The following is a 26,692-nucleotide window of genomic DNA, read 5'->3' as shown; positions in this document are numbered from 1 at the left end:
AACGCAATGCAAAACCGGCTCGAGCCCCCACCCAGTGACCTGGGACAATTACATACCACCCCCTGGGCACCTCTAAGAGGCAATGCTTCCCCTCTCGCAAGCACGGAGTCTGAGTGTAACAGAAAATGTTTAATAACATGAGGTAAACAACATCAGCATTAAAGGGAAAAAACACCACAACTAGAGTTTTTAGACCAAACCATGAGCGAAGACCCACCCCAGCAAATTGGGCCGTGTCCTCTCCCGTTGGTTCTTGAAACCAGCGACCCAAGAATCACCAAAGTCCCAAAAGTCCACCAATCCCAAAGTCTCTTGGGTCCAGCAACCCAAGAATCACAAAAGTCCCAAAAGTCCGACAACCCCCCAAAGTCTCTGTCCATGATCAGTGCAGCCCCAGAGTTCAAAGGGGGGGGGTGAGCAGGGTGTTAAGGGGCACCTTACGTGATCCGAGGCCAACCGGCTGCTTCTCCGTGGGGATCCACTGCAGCCTTCACCACGAACTGCTCCACTCCACCCGCAGTCCCACGAACTGCTCTGGCAGCTGCTCCGCTCCGCTCCGCTCCAGCTGTCCCTTGGGCCGCTCCCACAAGGCTCTGCTCTGCTAGCTGCTCCTCCAGCCGCTCCGCTCACCGACCTGGGAGCCGCTCTGCTCCGCTCACCCCCCGCTAAGCTAACTTAGCAATAGCTTCAGGCTCCCCCACTAGTTAACACAGCCTCAGTGATCTCAGCTCTTAAATAGCTTTAGCTCTTTTGTGATTTCAGTTCTTAGTGATTTCAGCTAGTAGTAGGGGAGCCCCAGTGCTGGTGCACTATTGGCCCAAAGTGAACTCAGCTCAGCAGTCTGTAACTAGACTCCTAAGGGAATCAAAGTTAGCTCTGACATTCAACAGTGGAGAGAGGAGGTAGTGCAATTGGTGTTTCAACCCCCTCAGGGAGGGGGGCCACACCATCAGGTACAAATACCTGTCCCAATCCTCTCTCAATTCACTGGGTTTTGTAACCCATGCCCCTTGACAAGCAAATGCTACTTAGGTAATGGTGAATGACTCACTCAGTCCTTCTGTCATACACCAGTTCCACTGGCCTTGATTCACAGAATCAGGGTAACAAAACTTTATTCTTCCTGCCCCAATAACAGAGAAACTGGGGATCCCACACCAGCCAAAGTAACCACTTTGAGTTGCTGTTGTTTCCTGCCAGGCGAGTGGGTGTGCCTATGCAAACAAGATCAGCCCCTGGAGTTCTTTTCCACACTCGCCATAATTCACCACCAGATGTCAGGGTAGAGCTCATCCTGACTCTGCTTACACATACACCCCTTTGCTTGGTGGTGGTGTGGAAATCCAAATCCAGATCTGGAAACCAATTTTGCAACTAGAAAGAGATAGGTAGGTAGGAAGGAAAGAAGAGTAGATAGATAGATTCTAGTCCTGCTCTACCTAACGGGGGGGAGGGATAGCTCAGTGGTTTGAGCAATGGCCTGCTAAATCTAGGGTTGTGAGCTCAATCCTTGAGGGGGCCACTTAGGGATGTGGGGCAAAAATCTGTCTGGGGATTGGTCCTGCTTTGAGCAGGGGGTTGGACTAGATGACCTCCTGAGGTCCCTTCCAACCCTGATATTCTATGATTCTAATCTCCATGCCATACTCATCACTGTGATATCTGAACAATTTGGGACTGAACTCAGAATTCAAATCAGATCCAAGTGTGATGGCTTCAGCTCATAAAAGCACTTTATCGAGCTTAACTAATGCTGATTGCTGTTACAGGTGGGGGAGCGGCTACATGACTTGCTCCAGGCTACAGATTATAACAGTGGCAGAACTCTGGAGTTCCTGGTGGCCAATCTACTGAGCCTTGCCTCTCAAATGTTTTGTTCTAAACTGAAATCAAGGACACATTTTTGGCAGCAGAATCCTAAGTGATGCCTGCAAAATAGGCTCAGGTGGGACACAACAGCACAAATGCACAGTCTGGTCATATAATTCTGCTTATGTAGGGTGCATACACACATATACACATATTTTACAGGAATATCAAAAGCACCCCTTGTAACTCCCTTGTAACTCTGGAAATATGTAGCCTATTCCAGTACCAGGGCCCAGTTGGGAGCAAATATTATCTGAATAAATAAAGCCTTGGAAATAATGGGCATGCTGACAGAACCTGAAGAGTGCCTACATGGCTGGGTGGATGGACGTCTACAAGCTTAGTACACAGAGGCAATGTCTGTCCTCCCTTACAGTACTCCCTGTGCTAGCCATTAGGCTGAACAAGCATGTCAGCAAAGACCGAAAGTGGCCAATATTATTCATGTGCACATGAGCGCCTCCTCCCCTTCTTGCCCTTTGATTTGCAGCTCTAGGACCTGACTTTCCCTACTAGAGGTTACTTGGTTGAAGGCAGTGTTGAAAATGACACCTAATGTTCACTACATAGCAGCCCACTGTGGGAAGCCTGTGTTGCTCCATTCTACACGGTCAATTCTCCTTTTTTCTTTGTGCCGAGAGAAACCAGTTGAGTCCAGCCTGGACAGGGTGTTCAGCAGTGATGTGCCATCTATATATGCAATGCGCGTATTGCATGCTCCAGAATTCACAAAATACATGGTCTAATTGGCAACCTGGGGGCTGGATCCAGCCCACGAAATGATTCTGTCCAGCTCTCGAACGTGCACTCTAGAACACAATGGTGTCCTCTGCACAGTGTGATCTTGCATGCATGCTACATGCAAGGTAACATTGCATGGATCATTCCCTTTTGTGGAACATCACTAAAAAGGTTAGACCACCTAAGGCATACAAGTGTAGAATGGAATCACCCATGGTAGAACAGAGCTAGCTGCTCAAACTCTCCATCAGGATGGAAAGTTTAGTGCAAAAATTTGTTTACTAAAATGTGGCGTTGCCTTACCAAAAATGTCACGAGAAACCACTGGTCTTCAGGCAGATTGAGTCGGGTTATTCATCCCCACAGAAGAGGAGGATTTGTTTTTCCCTGAAGAACTATGAACTTTTCATGAGCTCTCAGGGAAGTCCTGTTGGTATATCTGGCTAGGATCATAGAATCGTAGGACTGGAAGGGACCTTGAGAGGTCGTCTAGTCCAGTCCCCTGCACTCAGGGCAGGGCTAAGTGTTATATAGATGTAGCACTGAGAAGAGGTCAGCTAGTTTCCTGCATATTCCCATCTTTCTTTTGTAGAGAAGCCGGAGCTTCATCAAGGGGACACTCTTCAGAGACACAGATCAACGGCCATTGCACCTAGGCCTGCAGACCACTCAGCAAGCATCAGTTAACTCTCACAGTACCCCCGCGAAGAGTTCAAGCATCATTGCAGGTGTAAACCGAGGCACAGGCCAGTTGAAGTGATTTGTCCAAGGCAACCATGTCTTACGCTAGGCAAGTTAGAACTTGGGAGAGAACCCAAGAGGTTTAACCTGCCAACTCCCTGAGCCACTAGACCAGTGGGTCTCAACCTTTTGGGGCTCAGGATCCTTTCAGAAACCTTGGTGGTGTGTCGCAACCCAGAGATCCTCTGAGATGCCCCCAGGCCCAATGCCCCTCTGTGAAGGGGTTCATCGGGGGAGCTAAGATTCCTGATGTTTCAGCCAGATGTGAACAGCTAGGGAACACTCCCCCCCCACTGGCAACCGGAGGGAGGACAGGTGAGCCAAAACACCCCCCAAAACACAGAGCCCCCCCACAGCCCAGGGGGGGAGAGGGTAAATGTTGTGGGGGAGATTTGCGGCCTGGAGGTGAAGTGTGGAGATGGGGGTCTAGTGATGAAGGAGTTGGGAATTTGGGGGGATGGGGAAGGAATTGGGCGGCATCAGGGTGGGGGAGTCAGTGATGGTGTGGGGGAAGGATATGGGGGCCTAAGGGGGAGGGACAGCGGGTTGGTAGTTCCCCAAAAAGCACACAGCCCCCCTCACACAGCCCATGGGGGGTACATCATAAAGCAGTGGGGGGATTGGGGGTCCTGAGGATAAAGTCAGGGGGCTGGAGGAAGGAGTTGGGGGGAAGAAGGGGCTTGGATGTAGTGGGAAAGATCTGGGGGGGGTGGGGGCTAGGATAGATGGTATGACAGAGGGGGAGTCACACAGGTGTGGGGGAGGAATACACTGGGGGTCCCAAGCTGCGGGGGCGGGACAGTGGGGTGAAAGACTGGGTGTTGCCTAGTTGCAAAGGCAGGGAGTACTTTGGGGGGCAATTACTTACCAGAGACCGTGACTCCAACCTCTCCCCCTGCTCCTGCCCCATGGGTCTGGCTGGGCTAGGATCCCCATGGTGAACTCCAGGGTCGCCGGGCTGCTCGGGTGTAGCCTGGCCTCCCCTCACCAGGGCCAAGTTTGTGTGAGTGGCACTGCAACCAGGCCCATGGGGGTGGCTTTGCTGCTTGCTCAGATTTGGCCCAGCAGACCCCCTGTGATCATGACGGAAGGCCCCCTGCCAAACCTGAGCAGTGCTGTGACCCTAGGCGCTAGGTTGCAATGCCTGGAGAGGGGAGATGAGCCTAGCCAGCCCTGTGACCCTTTGATTTGGTGACCCAGTTTTTGGTCACTACACCACCCACCTTCCTGTGGACAGATAAAAGGAGAGGTTGACCGTCATCAGAGTTGTGGGAGGCAGGGGGGCTCTTTTTCACAGTATCTAATGGCAGGACGGGAGACCTGCTGAACTTTGCTTGCTGCAAAGCGTGATGGGCCTGGAGCCAGCTGTCTGCTCTCCAGCCAGCAGAGCCGCCCCTGTTTCCAAGACGTGACCTCAGAACGGGCCGTTAACTTGCATGCAGTGGAAGTGACTACGCCCAATGCTTTGCTGCTGCACGAGTCTGGACTTTAAGATGTTGCAAGCCCTAGGAAGGGTCACCCGAAGGCATGGACACGGGCGTGAACGGTGCCTCTTCTTTGTGTGCTGTGTTTGCCTGGGCTGAGGAAGATTTATATTTGCCATGAGAGATGTATCCTCCTCAACCCTCCCTTTCCTTTCTCCTACAGCACCTTTTACTCTGACCTTGAGAACTACAACAGCCTCCTGGAACTCTCTTGTTCCTGACAATATCCCAATGTCCTCTGGGTGTATCTTCTAATACAATAACCATCGCTGCATCCCAGCTAGATGTTGATATAACTTACCGTATAATTCCAATGCCTGTTTCAAAGAAACCTCTCTCTGGAAACAATTAGTCGCCCTTCCCCCTCCCAGAAAAACCCAGGGATACCTTGTACGTTGCCATGAAACCTAGAGAGAGGAGCTATTTCCTGCCATTATTACAGCTGATCACCGTGCTCTGGGCCTCTCAGCAGGGCGAGACCATGACTTTTCTCAATGCTCAAGGCTTCACTTGTCTCCTCCCCTTCCTGAGAGCTTAATGGCTAGGTGGAGATATGTGTCCTGTATGAGTGCTTGCCGTGCTCAGGGGGTTACTTGGTCAATTGATCATTCCTATAGAGAGAGGAGTGGGGCAAAGGCGAGACGGGGCGGGGTGGAAAGATGCATTTCCCTGTAGTACTAAGGGAGGAAGGATGGTGGATCTATAACTGTGACCTGTGCCTAGCACTGCTCTGGACCTGACTTTCCCCCAAGGAAAAACGGTGAGAGAAAATATTTAACCAACTTTACAGGAGCATTCAGAGGACAGCCAGTCTAGCGGCTAGGGCACAGGTCTGAGATGTGGGAAACCTGGTATCTGATGCATGCCTCCTTGGTGAGCCTGGGCAAGTCACCTGTTGTCTATGTAAGTTGTAAATTCTTCTAGTCAGGAACTGTGTGTAGAAGCCATGGGCACTGCTGCTGGCGGGGACCTCTAAGTTACTCCTGAAATCATAGCCAGTGTTTGTGAAACACTTTGAGGTCACTGAATGGAAAGAGGGCGCCAAGGGCACATTGTTAGGTAACAAGACATAATTAACTACAGATGTACACAAGTATTACTGCACACTCAAAAAGTCTGAGACCTTCATACAACTGACTGTGAAATCTTCTTCAGAGCTTCAGAAAACGGATCCCACTTGTAGAGCTCAGGTGCCATGGAGGAGAGGAGAGTGCTGGAAAAGTCTGAATAGAATAAAGCAAAATAAGTGGGCTAGGCTGCCGAGTTCTGTCATTGCTGTCAATAGGCAGTGCAGTAGAACCCTTGAAAGCTCAAGATCCTAGCTCTGAAGTACCACAGGGCAAGTTACAGAGGAATGTGAATTAGTGCTGTATCCATGACCCAGTATGGTGGTAGATGGCATGATGCGCCTGGAAGTAATGACCATGGGATCACAGAACTGTAGGGCTGGCAAGGACCTTCAGAGGTCATCTACTCCATCACCCCATGCTGAGGCAGGACCAAATATATCTAGACCATCCCTGGCAGGTGTTTGCCCAACTTTTTCTTTAAAACCTCAAATGAAGAGGATTCCACAATCTCCCTCGGCAACCATATCCAGGGCTTAACGATCTTTATGGTTAGAAAGTTTCCCCCCCCTAATATTTAACCTAAATCTCCTATGCTGCAAACTAAGCTGATTATGTCTTGTTCTCCCCTCGGTGGGCAGGGAGAACAATATATATCCGTCTTCTTTATCACAACCTTTGACATATTTGAAGACTGTTGTTAAGTCCTCCCTCAGTTTCCACTTCTCTAGGCTAAATACGCCCAGTTCTTTTAACTTTGACAGATTGGGGGTTAGGTGGTATGGTGGGACTCACTCACCCTTGGACTGTTCCCTTACGTTGGTGCCAGATGTTACTGCTCTTTTCAGCTTCAGTGCCTCCCTTAGGTGCCTGCCTCTGACTCCAGGTCTTTTCTGGCTCAGCCCTCCGGCCAAGTCAGAAAGTTCAAATCCCCTGTGGAGTCCAAATGAACCTGGATAATTCTTCTGCCCCCTTGGGCTACTGAAGTCTTCTTTTTTCACTTGCAAAACCCTATCTCAGGGTTTCCCTTGCAGGAGCCTATGCTGCCCCTGTAGTGCGCTGCCCGTTACCTCTGTTACTCTAACCCTGAGCATCTCTCAGACAGCGAGCTCTGTCTCCTCTATCATCTCTCTCCCAACTGGGCTCCTTCAGTCTACTTATTATGACTTAGCTCTGCCCCTTCTGGCTGGGAACCACTTAGCTGTTCACCTCCCCAGGCGCAGAGTCTGGCTAATTGGGTGCATTCGCTAGCGTTGCAGGTGATGGGGGTTAATCCCCATCATCCGTGGGTATAACTGAAGGCAGAACTCAGCCCTTAGGATACATAAAGCACTTTTCATGGTCATATCTCTGAACCATCATGGAACATGATGAAGATCTAAAACTGACACCCTATTCACTTGTGGTCATTAAAGATCCTGGGGCACTCTTTGTCAGAGGAAGGGTGTTCACCCTGCAGTGCTGGACAAATTCCAAACAGAATTATGTATTCTGCATTTCATGCGCCATACCATGGTGCAGCAGAGCTGTTATCTGTTAAACAGCTGCTGCATTTCATGCCCCCTTCACCAGGGACTGCCTTCTAGGGGTGGGTGAAATGATCCTAGTCTACATACAAGGGTAGGTTGTGATGTGGATTATATACCCATGCAGGGGAGTCAGAGAGTAAAAATCTCCTTCATTTCATGCCCGGGCATGGGCTACTCAGAGCTTGAGGACATGCCCCACTCCTGAAGAAGGTGGGTGGGGAGTGGGTGGGGAAATGGGCGAAGCTTTGGCTCCACCCCCAATCGACCAGCTGAGCTGGTGTCTGGGCGATTATTGTAATTTGCTGCTATAGGCCAATAGCAAATTCCTACTCCACAGGGCAAGGAGAGAGCAGGAGAGAGAATTCTGCCCAAGAGGGGGAGACCGTAGCAGAGCACCTCCTGGCGTTACTCCTGGGGGGGATGAGTTTGCACGCCACCCCTTGCTCAAATCTGTCCCCAGAAACACAGCCTGGCCCTATTGTTTGAACGGAGAGCCGTTCACTTCTGACGCACTGTAGGTTGGCTGTCTTTCTTGGAGAGAAGCTGTGTCTATGGATGCAAATCAAAGTGAACCCCATGCAAAAGATGCCAATATACACAGCACTTCCTTCCTATCACTTTCTCAGAGTAAACATGGTGTAGGTTCTGCTGCACTGGGGGGATAAAAATGCAGCATTCTACATGAGTGAAACATATTTCTCCAGCGAAATGTAAAAATATGCTTCCACCGAGCCATTTGCAGAGCTGATCTTAATGAGCTAGTAGTCCCTCCTGGGTCCATTTTTCAAAGCTGTATGCAGAGGATTAGAGCCACTCTGTCATACAGCCGGTAAAACGGCCTGATGACTCTCAAAGCACAGTTCCAGTAGCATTATTTTACTCCTGCCCGCCCAGGGGTATTCCAGACTCTCTGAGTTTAGGGAACAATATGGTTTCTGTTTCCTGAGGTATTTCTCATGACCAGTTTTCTCCGAATGATTTCAGCCCTTGCTGCATTTCCAGAGCAGGCCTGATTCCTACAAGCGCCCACCCAAAGGTTTATTGCTGACAATTTGCAGCCTATGGTTTGATCTCAAAGGACCCCGCTTCTGCCCCTTGTTGTTCATGTCAAGTAGCTCATGTCAGTGACTGGGTTGTTGCTTTGCCCCACGGTATATGGGACTGCGCGTAGCTGTGTTGACCCCGGGAACTGTACAAGGAAGGATATGTTCCTCTCCCTCCTTGGTCTAGCACAGCAGCAAATTTTGACACTCCGCACGTTAGCTTACAGTGAGGGTGTGAGGTGAATGGTCCTCCTCAGTCTCCACCCATGAAGCAGCAGGGATTCTGTCATTCTTACTCCCAGTAAGGTCCTACTCAAGGTGGTAAGAGTGGCAGAATCCACCAGCCCACACTGTCCACTGCATAGGCCTGTTGGTGATTCTCGGTGTGCCATTGGTCACCTAGAGTCACAGGGTATTGTTTCTGCTTCCCCGCTGGATGAACTGCGCTTTTGAACTGGGAGAATAATGACAGACAAATAGCCAGTAAGGAATGGCCGATAATGCACTTCCCAGCAGCCAAATGACAAAGCGTTATTCATGCTAAACGGTGTGAAACCCTTGGGATTCTCAACCGTCTCCACAGAAGAAGCAGCAGACGGCCAAAGAACAAATAATACCACGCTGCTATACTTGGAAAAGGCACCACTCACTCACCGAGGTAAAGTCCGGTAACCCTTCTGACAAGGTAGAGGCCAGGAGGCCAAGAATCAGACTCTCAGACGTTACTCAGGCAAATTCCATCTTTTTTTCATCCGGAGCAGGGAATTTTTTTCCAAGTGAAATAACATTGTCTAATAATAATCTGGAGACAATGAGACAATCATTTTCCTCAGTGTTTTTCTTATTACAGACTCCATGGGAATCTACTCTGACCTGAGCTGTTTTGTGTCTGAAGTCAGAAATGTGACCTCTGCCTTTTTTTTTTTATTTCCACAGCACACAGCAATAAGAACAATTACCCATCAAATCAGGTGTTTAGTCTCATATCCTGGTTATTGCTCTTTTGGTCAGCCGCTTAAAGTACTGAGGTTACGTGGCAGCAGGGAACGGCTCCGCTGTGACCATTTCCATTAACATAAGGACAAAGAAATGGAACAAAATGTACCAAGAGTCTGATTCTCATTGACACTTAGCCGCTTTCATTCACTCCTTGGGGGGGCATGGATCAGCATTCATGTGGCGCTCCCTGTGACTACCCGGGCCAGGCTGGGGAAGCTAATGATCCAGCCAGCGGACCAAATTCGGTGATGAATCGCGGTCACGTGCCATCTGAGGCATGTGCTAAGAAGAACTGACTCCTTTCTCCTTTGCTCTGCTAAAGGGACCTGAAAGCAGGCATAGTTTACAAGGATGCACCCATGCTTACAGCACGTGTAACTCTTCAACTCTAAGCAGCTCTGCTTACATCTACTGAGACCCTTAGATGAGCCAGCAAATTATAGGGCCTGATGCTGCAGAACTTCATTCACACAAACAGCCCTCGCTTATGTGAACGTCTCCATTGAAGCTGCAGGCCAGCAACAATGACAGTAGTTAACCATTGGAGCCTAGGGACATGGTGGATTCTCCATCACTTGCGGTCTTTTATTCAAAACTTAATGTCTTTCTAAAAGAGATGCTATAGCTCAGATGAAAGTTATGGGCTTGATGCAGAAATTACTCAGTGAGGTTCAGGTGCAGGTTGTAGCCTTCACGCTGCAGGAGCTCAGATGAAATGCTCAGCATGGTCCCTCCTGGATTTAAAATCTATGAAGTCAGTGGGACTATTCATCTGTGCAAGGACATCTCTGTAAGCAAGGGGCTTGCAGGCCCCTGCCCTGAGTTAGTGCAAAGGGGATTCTAAAACGCCTTGTAGGAGAAAAAAATGTAATAATGACTCTTCTTGTGCAGATCTTAAAGCGCTTCGCAAAGGTGGGTAGACTCCATTCCCTTAGTTTTTGCAGATGGGGGCACAGAGAAGCTAAGCAACTTGGAATAGTGGTCTGTTTTCACGTGGCAGCTCCTGACAGGCCAGAGTTAACTCTCATCATCTCTGAATCTGGTCTGCTTTGTAATGCTATTCTGCAGAGATAAATGCCGAGAGCAGAACAATGCCCTGGTTGCTAAGGTATTAACTAGCACTCAACAGATCTAGATTTGAGTCCTAGTTGTGTGCTATACACTTCCTGTGTGTCCTGGGTCAAGCCACTTAGTTGATCTGTGTCTTAGTCCCCTGTCTGTCAGGTAAGGTTAATAATATTTCTTTTGTTGTCGAGTTAGATTGTAAGCTCTTTGGGGCAGGGACTGTCACTTCCTAAGTCTATGTACAACACTGTCTGATCACACTTGTGGCCGCTAGCTGCTACCGTCATATGAAAAACTGCCATGTTCTACCCAAGAGATGGCTGCCCCTCTGAGAGGGGAGAATTGATTCATGTGGACAGATCTTCTGTGCAATGGGTTAGTGACGTTTGCAAAGTGTTTGGAATCCATTTAGAGGAATGTTGTTATTTAAACATTGAAGCTGAGTTGGAAATTTTCCATCAAAATGTTTTTTCGATGTGAATTGGCTTTTTGGCAAGTAGAATTTCCCCCCAAAATTCTGGTTTTGTTGAACATTTTTAGTTCTTTGTCAAAAAATACAAAAAACAAACAATAACAAAAAACCAAATACCTTTTGAGTTTTCAACAATTATTTAGACTGAGATATTTCAGTTTTCGGTTGCTGAATCCCCAAATCTTCTGTTTTTAATTTTTTCTGTGAAAATTCCAAAAAGAAATTCCAAAGAAAATTTTTGACACAAATGATTTTTCTCCATTTTCATCTAAATTGTTTCAGGGGAAAAAATAACTTCCGGACCAGCTCTAATGAATACTAGACACAGAACCAAGGTTCTGGTAATAGTGCCATACCGAGCCATCAGAATGTGTTGCCCATAGGGTACCCTTCACCTTGATGGATGTGGCAGTGGTGAAGGTATCTTTCCTTGCTGAAGTCAGACTAGATAAAGGCCTCTCTGACATAACAGACCTGACTATGACCAAGAAGGCCAGAGGGGGAGATGATGATGTCTTTGTGGCCAGTCTGGGACAGCAAGACCATCTTCACGTTCTGGTGCATCTCGGGTTGACCTAGACTGGATGGTCATCTCTCTCAAAGACTCCTGTGTCCCTAGAGTGTCCCACTGCTTTTGCTGTGTTTCAAGACAAAACAACTCCTTCCATCCAGACAAACTGTAATTTCCAAAACATCACTGGCATCCTCTTTTTTATTGCCTTTGAGCTCCTATTTCTCATTCAGTTTGGGGAAAAAACAGTTCTATGTATATGTTTCTCCAAAGAAGACACCAGGAAGGACCAAGGGCGGGGACAAGAAAGAGGAACACTGGAGACCTGTGGCTTTAAAAAGGCTAGCAAAATATTTTTCAAGCCAGCAGCCCAACCCACCAGAGAGAGAGAGGCTGGAAGATTAAAAGTTTTAATCTCAGCGCTTTTGTAAATAAGACACAATAAGAAGTGTGCAGAGATCAAATGCATCTCTCCCAGGGAACCTTTCCCTCCTTGCTAAAAGTTGCCCTCATCCCACAGGCTGAGATGTCTGTGATTGTCATTTGTTTGAAAGTGTGTCCTTTTCACTTGGCGATCGTGGAGGGCAGCACTGTGAGCTGTGTGTGTCCGTGCCATGTTTGTGTGTGTGTTGGCATCTCCCCATGGACACAGCTGGCCTTAGGTCAGGTCAACAGGAGTGGGAGTGTAAGGGAAGGCATGCCCTCTCCGAAATTAATTGCTTGCTGGCTGCTTTGCTGTTGCTCTTTCTGAGGTTGATCTCACATGTCCGCAGAAAGACTGGCTCTGGCCATGAGTGCAGAAGAGACACCTCCACCAGAGTGTACAAAGGTCTCTGGGTTTCTGACAACCAGGAGGCATGGGGAAGAAGGATGGTCTTGTGAGGCACTGGCCTTGGATTCAGCTGATCTCGGGCGAATCATTTAGCAGAAGATATTTTTGCGGCACAGTTGACTTCCAGTGGGAGTTAGGAAACTTGTGCCTTTCAAAATCTTCCCCTCAATCTCTCTATTATCCCACTGATAATTAGTGATAATAAGCTTTATCTGGCTTGTCTATTTTGATTGCAAACTCTTGGTGGCAGAGAATGTCTTTGTGTGTGTATTTACATTGCCTAGTGCAGTAGGACCCTGATCTCAGTTGGGGATTCTAGGTGCTACTGGTATAATGATAATAGTCTAGTCCTTCTAGCAATTCTATTTTCCATTTCCAAAACCTTTCACAGAACACAGCGCCCCCTACTGCAGCCACTTCTGGGGTGGAAGAGATCCGTTAGGCCCATCGCCTAGGTGAAAACGGATGGGGAGAAGGAAAATTTTGGTGCAGAGCACAAATGCCATGGGAGCTTTACTCTCTGCTACAGCGCGGGTAGAATAATATCTGCAGAATGATTGATGAATTTCACAGTCTTGTTCAAATAAAGTGGTTTTAAAAATTATCGACTCGGCACCAATGGCCACACAGAGAAGACAACAGCTTGTTTTTTCTGGTCTAACCCAAGCAAAAGGCAGCGTAGTCTGGTCGACAGAGCACTGGCTTTGGTACTAGGACCTCTGGGTTCTGCTATTTACCTGCTCTAGGACCTTGGCCAACTCACTTCATTCTTCTGTGCTTGAGTTTCCCCATCTGTGATATAGACAGCGATACTTATCTTCCTTACACCCCTCCTGAGATCTACTGATTATAAGAGCTAAGTTTTTATTAAGGGCTCAACACACACAGCAAACTGCATGATATTCAGTTGGAAAGGATCCATTGACTCCATTAGCCCTTCTGTAGTTTACATCAGTGACTACCTGGAATCTATATGCCAAATCTGATTCCTAGACTGTGAAACGATCCCCCTCCTTTGTGGTGCGTTCTGTCACATGAATCATATTCAGCACCTGTGTTCTATTTCCCTTTGCGTCAAGATGCTCAGCTCCTCAGCTTGGCTATTGCCTCTTTAAGGTACTTAGCACCGTTGGCACAAGTTATTGGACCCAGGATAAGGATAATAGGATGAAATTCAATGGCCTGTTTCATACAAAAGCTCAGACTAGAAGATCTAATGGTTCCTGCCAGCCTTAAAATCTATTCATCCTGTTCTTTTTTTTCTCCTCGTGGCCCCCACCCAGAGCAGAGTTTGCATCTGCTAAAAGCCTTTGGATTAGCTCTAGACTTCAGAGGGGGATCTCTGTAGACGGCTGCTATTTCCACACAGAAAGAGCTAGAATGAATGAACGAATGAATGAATGAAACTGGTGTTGACGTTTCAACATTTTTCATTTAAACCAGTTTTCATTCTCTCAACCAGCTCTGGTCCCATTGATTTCGATGTAGCGGGAGGTGCTCTTCATCATTAGTGAAGATGGCGGAAGCTGGTCCTAAATCTGTCACGTGACAGTGGAAAACATCCTAAAATAGGACTTTGAGTTGCCATTTATTTTGATCGTGCTGATAAAAAAAATGAACTCACTGAAATAATCTGGGGGAAAAAGAGGAAGGCAATGTTAAGTTCCAAGGGACTGGACCGTGCAGGTTTATAAGCTATACTAGAAGGAGACCCATATTTGATGCATTATGATCAGGTGTAGGGAAGTGCTATGCAGATTTTCCTTAAGGGTTTCAGATAATACAATCCAGAACGGAATACAGTTTCTGTGCCAAAAAATCATTGCTCTGCTCTTATTTAAAAAAAAAAAAAGGAAAGACAGAAAAAACCCCCTCCATTTCCCCCACCCCAAATACCACAAGGGCAGTGCTTTGTGTAACATTTTAGAGTCAGAGCCATGAGGTTTTTATTTGGAAATGCCACAAGAAACAATGTTTTTTGCGATACATCCAAATGAATAACACATGGTTGTAGGAAGCGCCCGGATTGGTATTCTCCTTTCTAAACACACGTTAAAACCAGTTAACAATGTATTTTAGTCGGGGCTGGAGGAAGGATAGGCTGTGGGGTAGAGGAAGGGGGGTGGGAACAGAAGACAGACAGCTGATATGTCACCTGACCTGCTGGAGGTGGTCACAGGTCATTAAATGCTTCAAGGGGATTTTGAAATGTGCCAGGGTGTTCATCCCGCCTGTAATATTCGTAGAGGAAAGTCCCATAAACGTAGATCAGAAAAGCTATCAATAGTCGAGGAGCTGGGTGTGACATTTTAATCGGCATCGTCAAAGCCTGGGCGAAATACAGGATCAAGACTCATCCTGTTCTCACTGCCGTTCTGTAACCTTTCCCAGTCCCTGTTGCTATTCCGCCTTCTCTGCTCCTCTTAGGAGTTACAGCACACATCACACCACTGGTTTACAGCATAGGAAGAGTACATGAGCTAGAACCTCATTAAGTTCCCAACCTGCAAAACCCCACTAGAATTAATAGGTGTAAGACAGCAGAATTGGGCCTTATATCTCCAAAGCGACCCAAGCTCTGATGTGTATTGGCTGGATTTATATGACTTGGGAAATGTCACCCATAAGGTAAGAACTAGAGTCTAATTTACATTTACACTGGTGTAAACCAGGAATAATTCCATGGAATTCAGATCTTCTCCTTCACTAGGGCAGATTCGCATGGCTCTCCAGGTGCCAGGCCATTCTAAAGCTGGCTGAGCTGGCCCCAGGAAGATTTCACAGTGTCAAGGGGCCTGCGCTTTTCTAACTTTGGGGTGGGAGGAGTGGACCAGAGCAGAACAGACCCCCTCAAAGATTGTGCAACAGATCCTTTGCATTCCTCCCCGCCCCCCACATCTCAGTTGCATCAAGTGTTCCCCAGTTGGGCCCAATGCAGTTTCAGAGAACAAAATAGGACCCTTATTGAACGGGAAGCTGGAGCATCCTAATGAAACCTGTGGAGGTGTTGGAAGGAGTTGCCAAGACCAGTGATGAGCAAAGAACGCAAGGAGCCAGGGAGAGGTTAGAGAGCCAGGCAGGAAATTACATGGGATTCAGCACGGAAAGGTGCAGCATATATAGCCCATCTGGGAGGAAAAACAATCAGAACCCAACATACTCATTGGCAGTTCTGCTGACAAAGATGCCAGAGTGATAGTGGACACTGGAAAGCCGAGCTGTGATTGTGCAATGCATTGTGGAAGCAGGAGAGGTCATTGTGATGCTGGAGGCTGAGGAAGCAGAGAGATGATGTCCTGGAGCAGAAAGGGGTATGAGTCCGGTGGGACCGCACCAGGGATGCTGCGTTCAGTCGCGGGCACTTCATTACCAGAAAGATACAGATGAGCCAGAGGGAGCTTGGAGAAGAGAAACAACAAAATGTTTAAGAGGCTGGAGAGAATGATTTCATAGAATATCAGGGTTGGAAGGGACCTCAGGAGGTCATCTAGTCCAAGCCCCTGCTCAAAGCAGGACCAATCCCCAACTAAATCATCCCAGCCAGGGCTTTGTCAAGCCTGACCTTAAAAACCCCTAAGGAAGGAGATTCCACCACCCCCCTAGGGAACCCATTCCAGTGCTTCACCACTCTCCTAGTGAAAAAGTTTGTCCTAATATCCAACCTAAACTTCTCCCACTGCAACTTGAGACCAATACTCCTTGTTCTGGCATCTGGTACCACTGAGAACAGTCTAGATCCATCCTCTTTGGAACCCCCTTTCAGGTAGTTGAAAGCAGCTATCAAATCCTGCCTCATTCTTCTCTTCTGCAGACTAAACAATCCCAGTTCCCTAAGCCTCTCCTCATAAGTCATGTGCTCCAGCCCCCTAATCATTTTTGTTGCCCTCCGCTGGACTCTTTCCAATTTTTCCACATCCTTCTTGTAGTGTGGGGTGCAAAACAGGACACAGTACTCCAGATGAGGCCTCACCAATGCCGAATAGAGGAGAATGATCACGTCCCTCGATCTGCTGGCAATGCCCCTACTTATACAGCCCAAAATGCCTTTAGCCTTCTTGACAACAAGGGCACGCTGTTAACTCATATCCAGCTTCTCGTCCACTGTAACTCCGAGGTCCTTTTCTGCAGAACTGCTGCCTAGCCATTTGGTCCCTTTATGAGGAAAGATTAAAATGGCCAAAGATGTACAGCTTGGCTCAGTGACCCTGGAAACAGCCTACAAATATTTGAAGAGGTATAAACACCAAGCTAGGAGATGAATTATTTAGCATGGTACAAGGGGGTATAGCTTGCAGCATTGGGCTGAAATGCAAATAGGAAAATATTGGGACAAAGTTGCAGGCAGCCAGATCCACTGACCGTTGAGTAGATTGTCAGTGGTAATGGTGGAGGAGACCCAAGTGGAGCTGTGATGTAATAATGCGATGTAGCAATTTTCTGAATCCCATATGTGACTTGGGCAGCAAGGGGAAGCTGTTTTATACTGGAGTTAGAAGCCTTTCCTGCGTGAATGCATTGATCTAGGAAGAGAGGGATGTTGGAAGAATGAACAGGGAAGCAACGCAATGTCATCCCAGAGAAGAACATCTAGACAACCAATTGGAGACAATGGGGCAGGCTGTTCGCATTACAAATCCTGTCCCTTGTGCAAAACCTGTTTTGCCAGAGCTGAGCGTTGCCAGATTAAAGGCCTATAAACGGTTTAAAAGGGCCTTGATTCCCGTAAAGGAGTTTGAGTTGCCAGGAGCTGCCCAGGTTGCTGTCAGCGAGCTCAGGCAGGGTGACAAGCTGACAGAAGCTCTGTGGAAAAGACTATAGGGAGCTAGTCCTTCCAAGGTCCCCGTGTGGAAGATGGTCAGATCCCTGGTAAACAGGCATGCAAATAGATGGGTTTATTGATTTGTAGGTTCTTTTTTCTCTTAAATACTTTGCTCTAAATAAACTGTACTTTGCTTTAAGGATGCCACTTGATTCCCACCGTCATCGCCCTGGAGGGAGCAGAACTGCAGGGTTTGAGCCTGAGTCAGGTCTGCTGAGGTGAGCACAGTTAGTACCAGGGCACTTTGGCCAAGGCCTGCTCTGAGGGTGGGAGGATGGCACGAATCCATCCGGAGCCGGGTGAGAAGCATGAGGCCTGATGAGACCAGGAAGGGTCAGAGGTACAGTTAGCCTGGTAACTGTGCCAGTGGAAGCCCCATTATGGGGCACATTTCAAATTAGCACAAGAAGACGGACTCTAGGGCACAATCCTTGACTTGGCGAAGCGACTATCTGAGCGGATTGGGGAGCGCCTCTGATTCTGTGGCCCCTTCTCCTCACAGAGAAGAGTGCTGAGGATTTGATCTCACTGCTGTGCACATGGAGGCTCCTGTTTTTATTGTGGGCGTGCTTAGAGACCAATACTGCACTCACCGATGGCTTTTAACAATTCTGCTGGTACATTATCTACCCCTGGTGCTTTCCCATGCTTCCTTTACCTAGCAGCATGTACCGTTTCCTCTCAAAGGACTCATGCTTCCAGCTCCGTACTCTCCTTTCTGTCATCCTGTATTGCGAGTAGCCTCTATTGAAGCATACAGATTGGAGGTCGGCATTTGCTGCCATCACCTTCAGCGATGACTGTGCCATTCTGATCTTTTGTTATGCTTGATAGTGGGGGAAACATTTTGGTAACAAGTGTGGCCACTGTCAACATACCTTTTGTGTTGTCCTCTTTGTAGTTCTCAAGTTCTGTGCATTTTGCCCTTACGTATTCACTTGTGTTTCGTCTCATCTGCCTTTGTATCTGTCTGCTCGGTTCCTTGTAATTCCAGCAAAATGGTTAAAAGCAGTTGGTGACCATGGTATGGATCTCATGTGGAAAAGTTCCAACAGTTTATGGATTACTAGAAATTGGCCAGACTGAATGAAGGAAATTTTCTGTCCTTACCAAAGCAAGGAGGCGTAACGGAATGTATCGTTCTCCTTGATATGGCATGTGACAGGTTCTGCTCTACATAATCCAGAAATGCATGAAGTGAATGATAGAAGCAGAATTACTACCACCACAAGCTCATTTCATGATCAGATAGTAAACGTCTATCACATTATTGAAGAATGCAGGGAATACAATCACCCATTGACCATGTGTTTCATTGACTACTCAAAAACACTCTATACTCTCCAACATGGAGGATCCTGACAGACATGGAGGTTCCAAAGAGTCTTATTGAACTCTTCCCAAGTTCCCGGCCTCACCAACAGACCATGGTAAAAAGAGCAGTAGATGACAGCAAATGATTTTCCATTGGGTAGGATCTGAGACAAGGGTGTATTCTGTCCCCAAGACTTTTCAGCATGTACACAGAATTTATTATGAGCCAAGCCCTGAAAGATTTTGATAAAGTAGAAGAATTTGTGATTTCCATTTGTGGACACTTCTTAAATGTTCTCAGATATGCTGATGACATGCTGCTTTTCGCTATAACCACTGATGCAATGCAACAAATGTTTTGAGTCTGCAAAAAGAGTTGGTGAGGAATATGGACTATCCCTGAATATGCAGTGTAGTTGTATCTGTGTTGGTCTCAGGATATTACACAAGGTGGGTGAGGAAATATCTTTTATTAGACCAACTTCTCGAAAGCTTGTCTCTTTCACCAACGGTAGTTGGTTCAATAAAAGATATTACCCCACCCACCTTGTCTCTCTGAATATGGCAAAAATGAAATGTGTACATGAGGCTGCGCCAAAGAAATTGGTAGAAGACTACGGAGGACTCACTCAGCCATGGCCTCTCACAAAAGTTGGCTTAGTTTGAGAAATTGGCCCTTTGACAGTGATTGCCTATGGCTCTCCCGTAGCTGCATTTCAGCGAGGAGTAAAGGCATGGGGGTTACACTGGGCTTCAGGAAGGAAGGTGTGTGCTTGTGATGGAGGCATTTGTGTGTTCCGAGGTGTGATTGTGATGGGGTGTGTCCGCCTGATTGTGCTTGCGTGTGCATATTTGTATACTTGGGGTGTGTTGGGTGGGGGGTGGAGTATGTGCACTTGATGTGGGTATCTCCTACTGTTCAGAACTTCAGCCGCGCCCGTCTCTTTGCCAGATAGTACTCATCACCCGTTCATAAAAACTGCTCTGCCCACTTGTGCTGTGGCTAAAAAGTGTGTTTCATGAGCTAGCCTCATTCCTCTATTTCGGAGGAGTCTGCAGGGAATTCCTTTCATCAGCGTCGCAGAGAAGCAGCAGAATATTTATGTCAATATCACATTGCAAAAGATTCTAGCTGGGTTAAATCATTCTAAATGAGCACGCAGGAGAGTTTCTGGTGTGCAGCAGAGGCAGTCGGATAATCAGAGACATCCCCTGTTTGGGGTATTTGTGTGTAAAGGAGACATAAATAGCCTGGGAACGCAGGTTCGTTTTGCTTTTGCACACTGTAAAAATAACAAATTGAAACCGAATAGTACAGGCAGTGCAATTTAAACCCCCAGGATAATCCCACATTATTCCAGATGCATTGGGGAACATGAAATTATGAAATGAATAAACCACACAAACACCAGGAAAGGACTGGAATGCTCTACAAACAAGGGGCTTGATTTTAATTTCTTTTACAGCAGTTTCACGCCAGGTGAATCCCCACTGAATAGTAATGCAGTTGCTCCTGATTTTCACCAATGTGAAGTAAAAGTAGGATCTGACCCAGTATTGGAAGTGGTTGGACATTTTCTGTCAAAACAAATTTTCACCAGAAAAGCCCCCCTAATTTTTTAAATGGAAATGTTCGTGGTAAAAAAAATAAAATAATTTCATGTGACATTTTCTAGTTTTTCAACAATAACAAACTGACAAACAAAACCCACTAGAATCGTTTTGGTTTTCAATTTCTGAAAACTAAAAAGATTGGTGGGTTTCACTGACAACTGGAAAATGTGCACAAAATATCTGGAATAAAATGAAAACTTTTAGTGTCTTTTGATTTTTCAGTGAAAATACTTACCATTTCCTGAGCAGTGTCTCAGCAATTTATGGTGATCTTTACAGAGAGCAAATCTTAATCTCTCTCATTCCAAATAAACAGCCATTCAAGATAACTAGAGATTAAAACGTCTAGAAATGGAGACTAAATGGACCTTTGGATTAAAACACTCCAAACATTCAGGGAAGTTCAGATCTTCTGGCATTGCAGGAGAGTTCTTGTATAACGTTCCGAGAAACACAACATAGCTGCACTATTAACCAGATCTAACCACTGAGCAAAAGCTGGTCAGAATGGTTTCAAAATGAGGATTATTCAAGGAGACTTGAAGCCTCTCAGCATCTCACCATGTCAGACTTGTTCACAATACATTATATCATTGAAAATGACCAAGAAAGACACTGATTCCGTTTGCACTGAAATCGATGACTAAACTATTTGGGTTTAGAGCAGTGATGTAGGATTGGGTCCTGCAGTGAGGCGGCCTGGTTCCCAGCCGCCCCGCAGGGGGACGAGCCCCTCCGGATGCCAAAGTGGGCGGAGCCAGTGGAGCTTGCACCCGCTCCTCAGAGGTCAGGGCGCAGGACAGGAAGTACAAAAGCCCAACCCCGGAGCTCACTAGAGCACTGGCCACCGGAGAAGCCAGATGCCTGTGACCTAGCTCCCGGTGGGGAGACTCCTGCCGAGGCCTGATGCTGACCAGACCCCGGAGAAGCTGTTAAGCCTACCTGTGGCAAGCTACCCGGAGGAGCTGCCAAGCCTACCGCTCGCCGAGTACCCCGAGGAGCCCATGGTGCTTAATTCCGTGGAGGACACTGTCCAGACGCAGGTACTGCTAGAGGAGGAGGTAGGAAGTAGCCCAGGGGGCAGCCGACCCTAGTCTGGCTGCAGCACCCCCAGAGCCCATGTCAGTGTGTTGTGGCCAGGATCCCCACTGACTAAGCAGCGGGTCTTCCGCCTCTCCCCCTCTCCCTGGCCCATCGGAGCCAGGGCCTGAGCCTCCTAAACTCATTTGTTTGCTCAGCCCCTGCCTGAGGGCCTGAGCTCCTGACTATTTGTTGCCCCCCTGATACAGGGCCAGGGCTTGCTAATATCAAACTGTTCGCTCAGCCCCTGCCTGAGGGCCTGACTGTTTGCCGCTCAGCCAGGTTAATTCCCCGATTCACCGGACCTAAGTAGCGAGGCGGTCTGGTTCCCAGCTGCCCCGGAGAGGGACGAGCCCCGGCCGAACCCTTCTACAGGCCCAAAGTGCACTCTGAAAAGAAATATTTGAAAATCATTTCCTGACCTTGCAAGCCGTAACACAGCAAGGAGATCTTCTGCAGGCGAGCCGTTCTACTGACCACAGTGAGGCCACGTCATGAATAAGCAAACTGAATCTTGTTGGGACCCTTCTTTACCTGCTGGGACTTGTCTATTCACTGGAGTAAGAACTGGCAGAATCTTGCTTGACTTTCAATTTTCTATGCCTCTTCTACAAGAAGTGGTGATATCACTGACCACTGAGTAATAATTAGCAAACAAAACCTATATTTAGTAACAGCTGAGATTGTCCCAGGGAATAACCCGTCCCTTCAACGCATGGAAATAAGAAGGTGAGGGGAAAGACTTCTACATTCATTTCCACCTTCATCCTGCCTACAACTCTGTCCAACACCCCATAAGGCCTTCATTTCCATCTGCAACAGACACACAATATCTATTCCAAATAATGTTGGGTGACATTTTTTCTCCGAAACTTTTTTTGTGTGTGGTGAAAGATGCGGATTCGGCAACACCCAAATGTTTCACGAATTTGTGTCGCCTTTGTCAAATTGTTCTGGCAGAAAACAAAACAACCCTCCTACCCCAAAATATCTAAAATAGTGAAAACATTTCAAAATTTCCTTCAATTCAAGTTTAAAAAAAATAAAAATCAGTACAAACTGCTCAAAATAAAAAAAAATAAAATCTTGTTTTGGGTCAAACTAAATTCTTTGTCCATCCCAAAATGAGTTTTTCTGTTTGATTCACCAAAAATTTTGAAAATTTCATTTTTGGGGCAACTTGAGTTGTTTGACCTACCCCCAGGCATTCTGAATTGCCAGAAAACCAGAAAAATCAAATATCCACATAGCTACATTGACTTAATCATACATGTACTCAAAATGCAAAACCTTAACAATGACCCCATATGCTTTTATGTCAGTTATATCAGCAGATCAACATATTGGACAGTACCACATTCCATGTAGTTTGTTCTGCCTTAACACTGCTGAGATTTTGCATTTTGGAATTTTTTTTCTTAACACCTCTTAACCATATTTGTTATTCAAAGTGGACCAGGTTCATAAAATTGTCAGTGGAACAATTTTGCTATTGAAAAATAAAGTTTAATCAAAATGCAAATGTTTTGCAGGAACACGTCAAATTTGACAAAATTTTCAATGGGAAAAATCTAAACAAAACATTTTGACTTTCTTATTTCTTTTCAACTTTTTTGTTTTGATTCATTTTGTTTTTCCCTTATGTTAAAATTAACATTTTAATATTATCATTATGTATAGTTATATTTGAAATATTATACCATAATATATTAATTTTAATAGAATATAAAAATCTAAGCAAAATGAGAAGGCTGAAATGAACTATAACTACCTTATTGAAACACCATATTTTGACTTCATCAAAGTGCAACATTTCAGCATCATTGAAACAAAAATGATTTAATAGTGAAATGAAACATTATGGTGCCAGTTTGAAATGTTTAGAATTTTTGCCTTGTGTGAAATTTCAAAATTTCATTTTTTATTCCAATTTAGAAATTTGTTAAAAATGTTGGAATTTCCCACAGAACAGAAATTCTGGTTCTGACCAGCTATAATTCCAAGTCTACACAGAACTTCTTCTCACAATTAAATATCCTTAAAAGTTTTTCAAATATATTTATTATTGTTGTTATTATTCTTTGACTTACAATAGCATATAGAGTCTCCATCTGAGACCGGAAACCCATTGTGGTAGGCGTTGTACAAATACCAGAGTGGCAATTTCTGTCCCAAAGAGATACAATTTAAGAGACTGTGTACACAGGAAAGTTTTTTCCCGGTTATACTGGTGTAATTATACTGGTATAGTAAAAATGATATAGTTATACTGGTATATCTCCCAATGTAGACACTCTTATTCTGGAATAATAGTGGTTTTCTTTCCCCTTCAATTTAGCTTAATCTGCCTTCTAAAGTGACATCAACTAAAGAAAAAAGAGAGACAAACTGGGTGTGGTAGTATTTTTTATTGAAGCAATTTTTTTTTTGGTGAAAGACCAGCTTTCGAGCTTACATAGAGTAGTTCTTCTGGTCAGCTCTGTGTAAGGTCAAAATTTGTTTCTTTCCCAGACAGAGGTTGGTCCAATCAAAGATATTACCTCATCTACCTTGTCTCTCTAATATCCTGGGTCATTCATACTTCACTAGGAGTATCCCAGCAAGAGGTCATACCAGCATATCGATTTAACTTCACACTTTAGCTTATACTGGCATACCTTTAGATAATAAATGGGAGAACAGAATTAACCCACTCCCCATTTTACAGATATTAAGGACCTGATTCACCTCCCCTTGAATTCTTTCCAGTGATTTCAGCAGGCTTGTGATCATAGAATCATGGAATATTAGGGTTGGAAGAGACCTCAGGAGGTCATCTAGTCCAATCCCCTGCTCAAAGCAGGACCAATCCCCAACTAAATCATCCCAGCCAGGGCTTTGTCAAGCCAGGCCTTGAAAACCTCTAAGGAAGGAGATTCCACCACCTCCCTAGGTAACCCATTCCAGTGCTTCACCACCCTCCTAGTGAAATAGTGTTTCCTAATATCCAACCTCCCCCACTGCAACTTGAGACCATTGCTTCTTGTTCAGCCATCTGCCACCACTTGCCATCAAGTCCTATGTAACTTGCCCAAGGTGACAAAGGAAGTCTGCAGAACCAAAATCCAGATCTCTTGACTCCCGATGCCGTACCGTGACCAAAAAACTCCCCTTCCTCTCCTGTTCTTTTGACAAGGATTTTGATCAACGGTTTGAAGAGGTTTGTCAGCCCATCTGAAGCAATAAACAAGCTTCTTACGAAACAGGACTCCAAGCCGAACAGAGGGAGATGGCCCAAAAGGCAGGAGTTTCAAACCACGACATACAGGAGACTTGGCAGTGAGCGTGGAATTATATCTCATTCCAGACTGTGAAAATAACCAAAGCCATGAGGTTTTTCACAGAACAAATGGGAACCATGTGACCCGACACAATGGAAAATGCCGAGCTGCTTTCAGCTCCACAAGGACTGACACTTCTTTTTGATTTAACCACAATAATCTAACTGGAAAACGAATAAATGTCAAGTCCTTTTCAATAAATCTGCGCACGAGTGAGAATAGGAACCAGAATAAAAGCTTTTCACGGCATAAAGTTCATATGTTTGGAGCCCTGACAACATTTCCTTTCTATTATTCTTTTTTATTATTATTATTAGACCTGGTTGTACGATTTTGTTTAAAAAACAAAATACTGGAGGACAGGGAACCTGCCAATGCTTTGGAAGTCTGGAGTGAAATTGGAACGCAGGGTGAGATGTCCCAAGGCAAGAAACGTCAATTTATTATTTATTTATTTTTAATATTTCATAGAAATAAATATGAAATTTGCCTGGCGCCTACTGGGGCAAAACAGCCAAATGTTAATAGTGCAGCCTTAATGATTCTGTTTTCTTCCACGTAGGACGCTCTCATTTCTTCCCTCATAGGAACCCTGCGGCTAGTTTTTGCCCATGGGAAAAGGCTGGCTGGCAGGTGACTGGGCAAGCGACGTAAAAATGAAAAAGATCTGGCTGTGAATGCCAGTTGAAAACCAATCCGACGGAGTGAAATGCTTGTTCTCCTTTGACTGAAATAAGGTTTACTTGGTCCTGCCTCGGCGCTTGGAGCTGGACTCGACGACTTCTCGAGGTCCCTTCATGCCCTGCATTTCTCTGATTCTGCAAGATGCACTGAGTGTGAAAATCTGAGCGAGGAGGGCTAGCACAAGAGCTGGAGGGGCTACGAAGCTAACAAGATGCTCGTTATTATTTGTGATCGGTAGCACCTAGGGTCCACAGTGATATCAGAAGCTCATTGCAAAGCCTGTCCCGGCCCCCAAAGAATTTAGCCTAAATAGACAAGGGACCCAAGTTCTCTTGCGCCTAGTTCGGTGCCCTAAACACCAGATCCACATGCTCCATTGAAGTCAATGTAAGTACTCTCCTGCTTCAAATGATGCATGTTCTGAAGTTCCTTGCTGTATCAAGAGTCTTAAATGGGGATGAAGCAGTGCAGAGGCCTCATGCTCTTTCAGTGCCTGGGGGAGGAATTTCACCTGCAAGATCTAAGGGGATTCCAGTGACCTGTTATGGGAGTGCCAAGGGAAACATCCTGATCATTGGGGATATGGAAAAGGGCTGTGTGTGATGAAATGGGAGAGAGACCTTTAATCTGGAGAGGAGCTACTGCCTCCTGAATAAAGCGTATCTGTTCTGGAAAATCGGTGTCGGGTGATATATATTCACTTCTTCAGGCAGCTAGGTCAGGAGTCCCATTGACTTTGCAGGGCCGTGGATCTGGCCTTTAGAGATTTTTATGTGGTTTGGCTTTTATCTAAGAGTACGAACAAAATAACCCCACAGATATACAACCAGTTGGCCAGATCACCATGCCATCCTGCTAGAAGAGGTACACATTTTTCATGGGGTAGAGAAGGAGCAGGAGACGTCTAGCCAGTTCCTTCACCCACCCTGCACTCCTGCAGCTCTGCTGGGAGAAAACCCCACAGTCACCCTGGGGGGGTTCCAGGGAACAGAGAGAAGTATGCCACAGAGGTGGGACTCTGCCCTCTTGGCTACAATGACAGCACGCAGACCTCCTATGGCCAGAATCAACACTGGACTCAAAGTAGAAAGCTGGGCTTCCTCTTAGATGGTGCGGCGATTGTGCTTTGCTGGTATCTCCTCAAAGATGAATACTGGTGCTTGGTGTGGTGGCCAGTGATGTGGTACAGGTGAAGCTCAGAGGGCTGGGATTTAAATGATGCGCTGGACGTTTGCGAATTTCACCCAAAGCACAAAACAATGACGGGATATGTAGAATCCCATGATTTTGCAGACCTCTCTTTCGGCCACTTGACAGCATTATCTGTGCAGATATCGGGATATGCTGCTGGGAAATTTGCACTGATGTTTTGTTGTGTAGTTTTCTCAATATTTTGACCGCTTGGGCCCCTTCTCCTCCTCTCTGTAGAAGGACATAAAAACATAAGAATGGCCGTGCTGGATCAGACCAATGGTCCATCTAGCCCAGTATCCTGTCTTCTGACAGTG

The sequence above is a fragment of the Chrysemys picta genome, chromosome 2, assembly GCF_011386835.1.
Source record: "Chrysemys picta bellii isolate R12L10 chromosome 2, ASM1138683v2, whole genome shotgun sequence".
Lineage (NCBI taxonomy): Eukaryota > Metazoa > Chordata > Testudines > Emydidae > Chrysemys > Chrysemys picta.
This window is presented reverse-complemented; position numbering follows the sequence as displayed.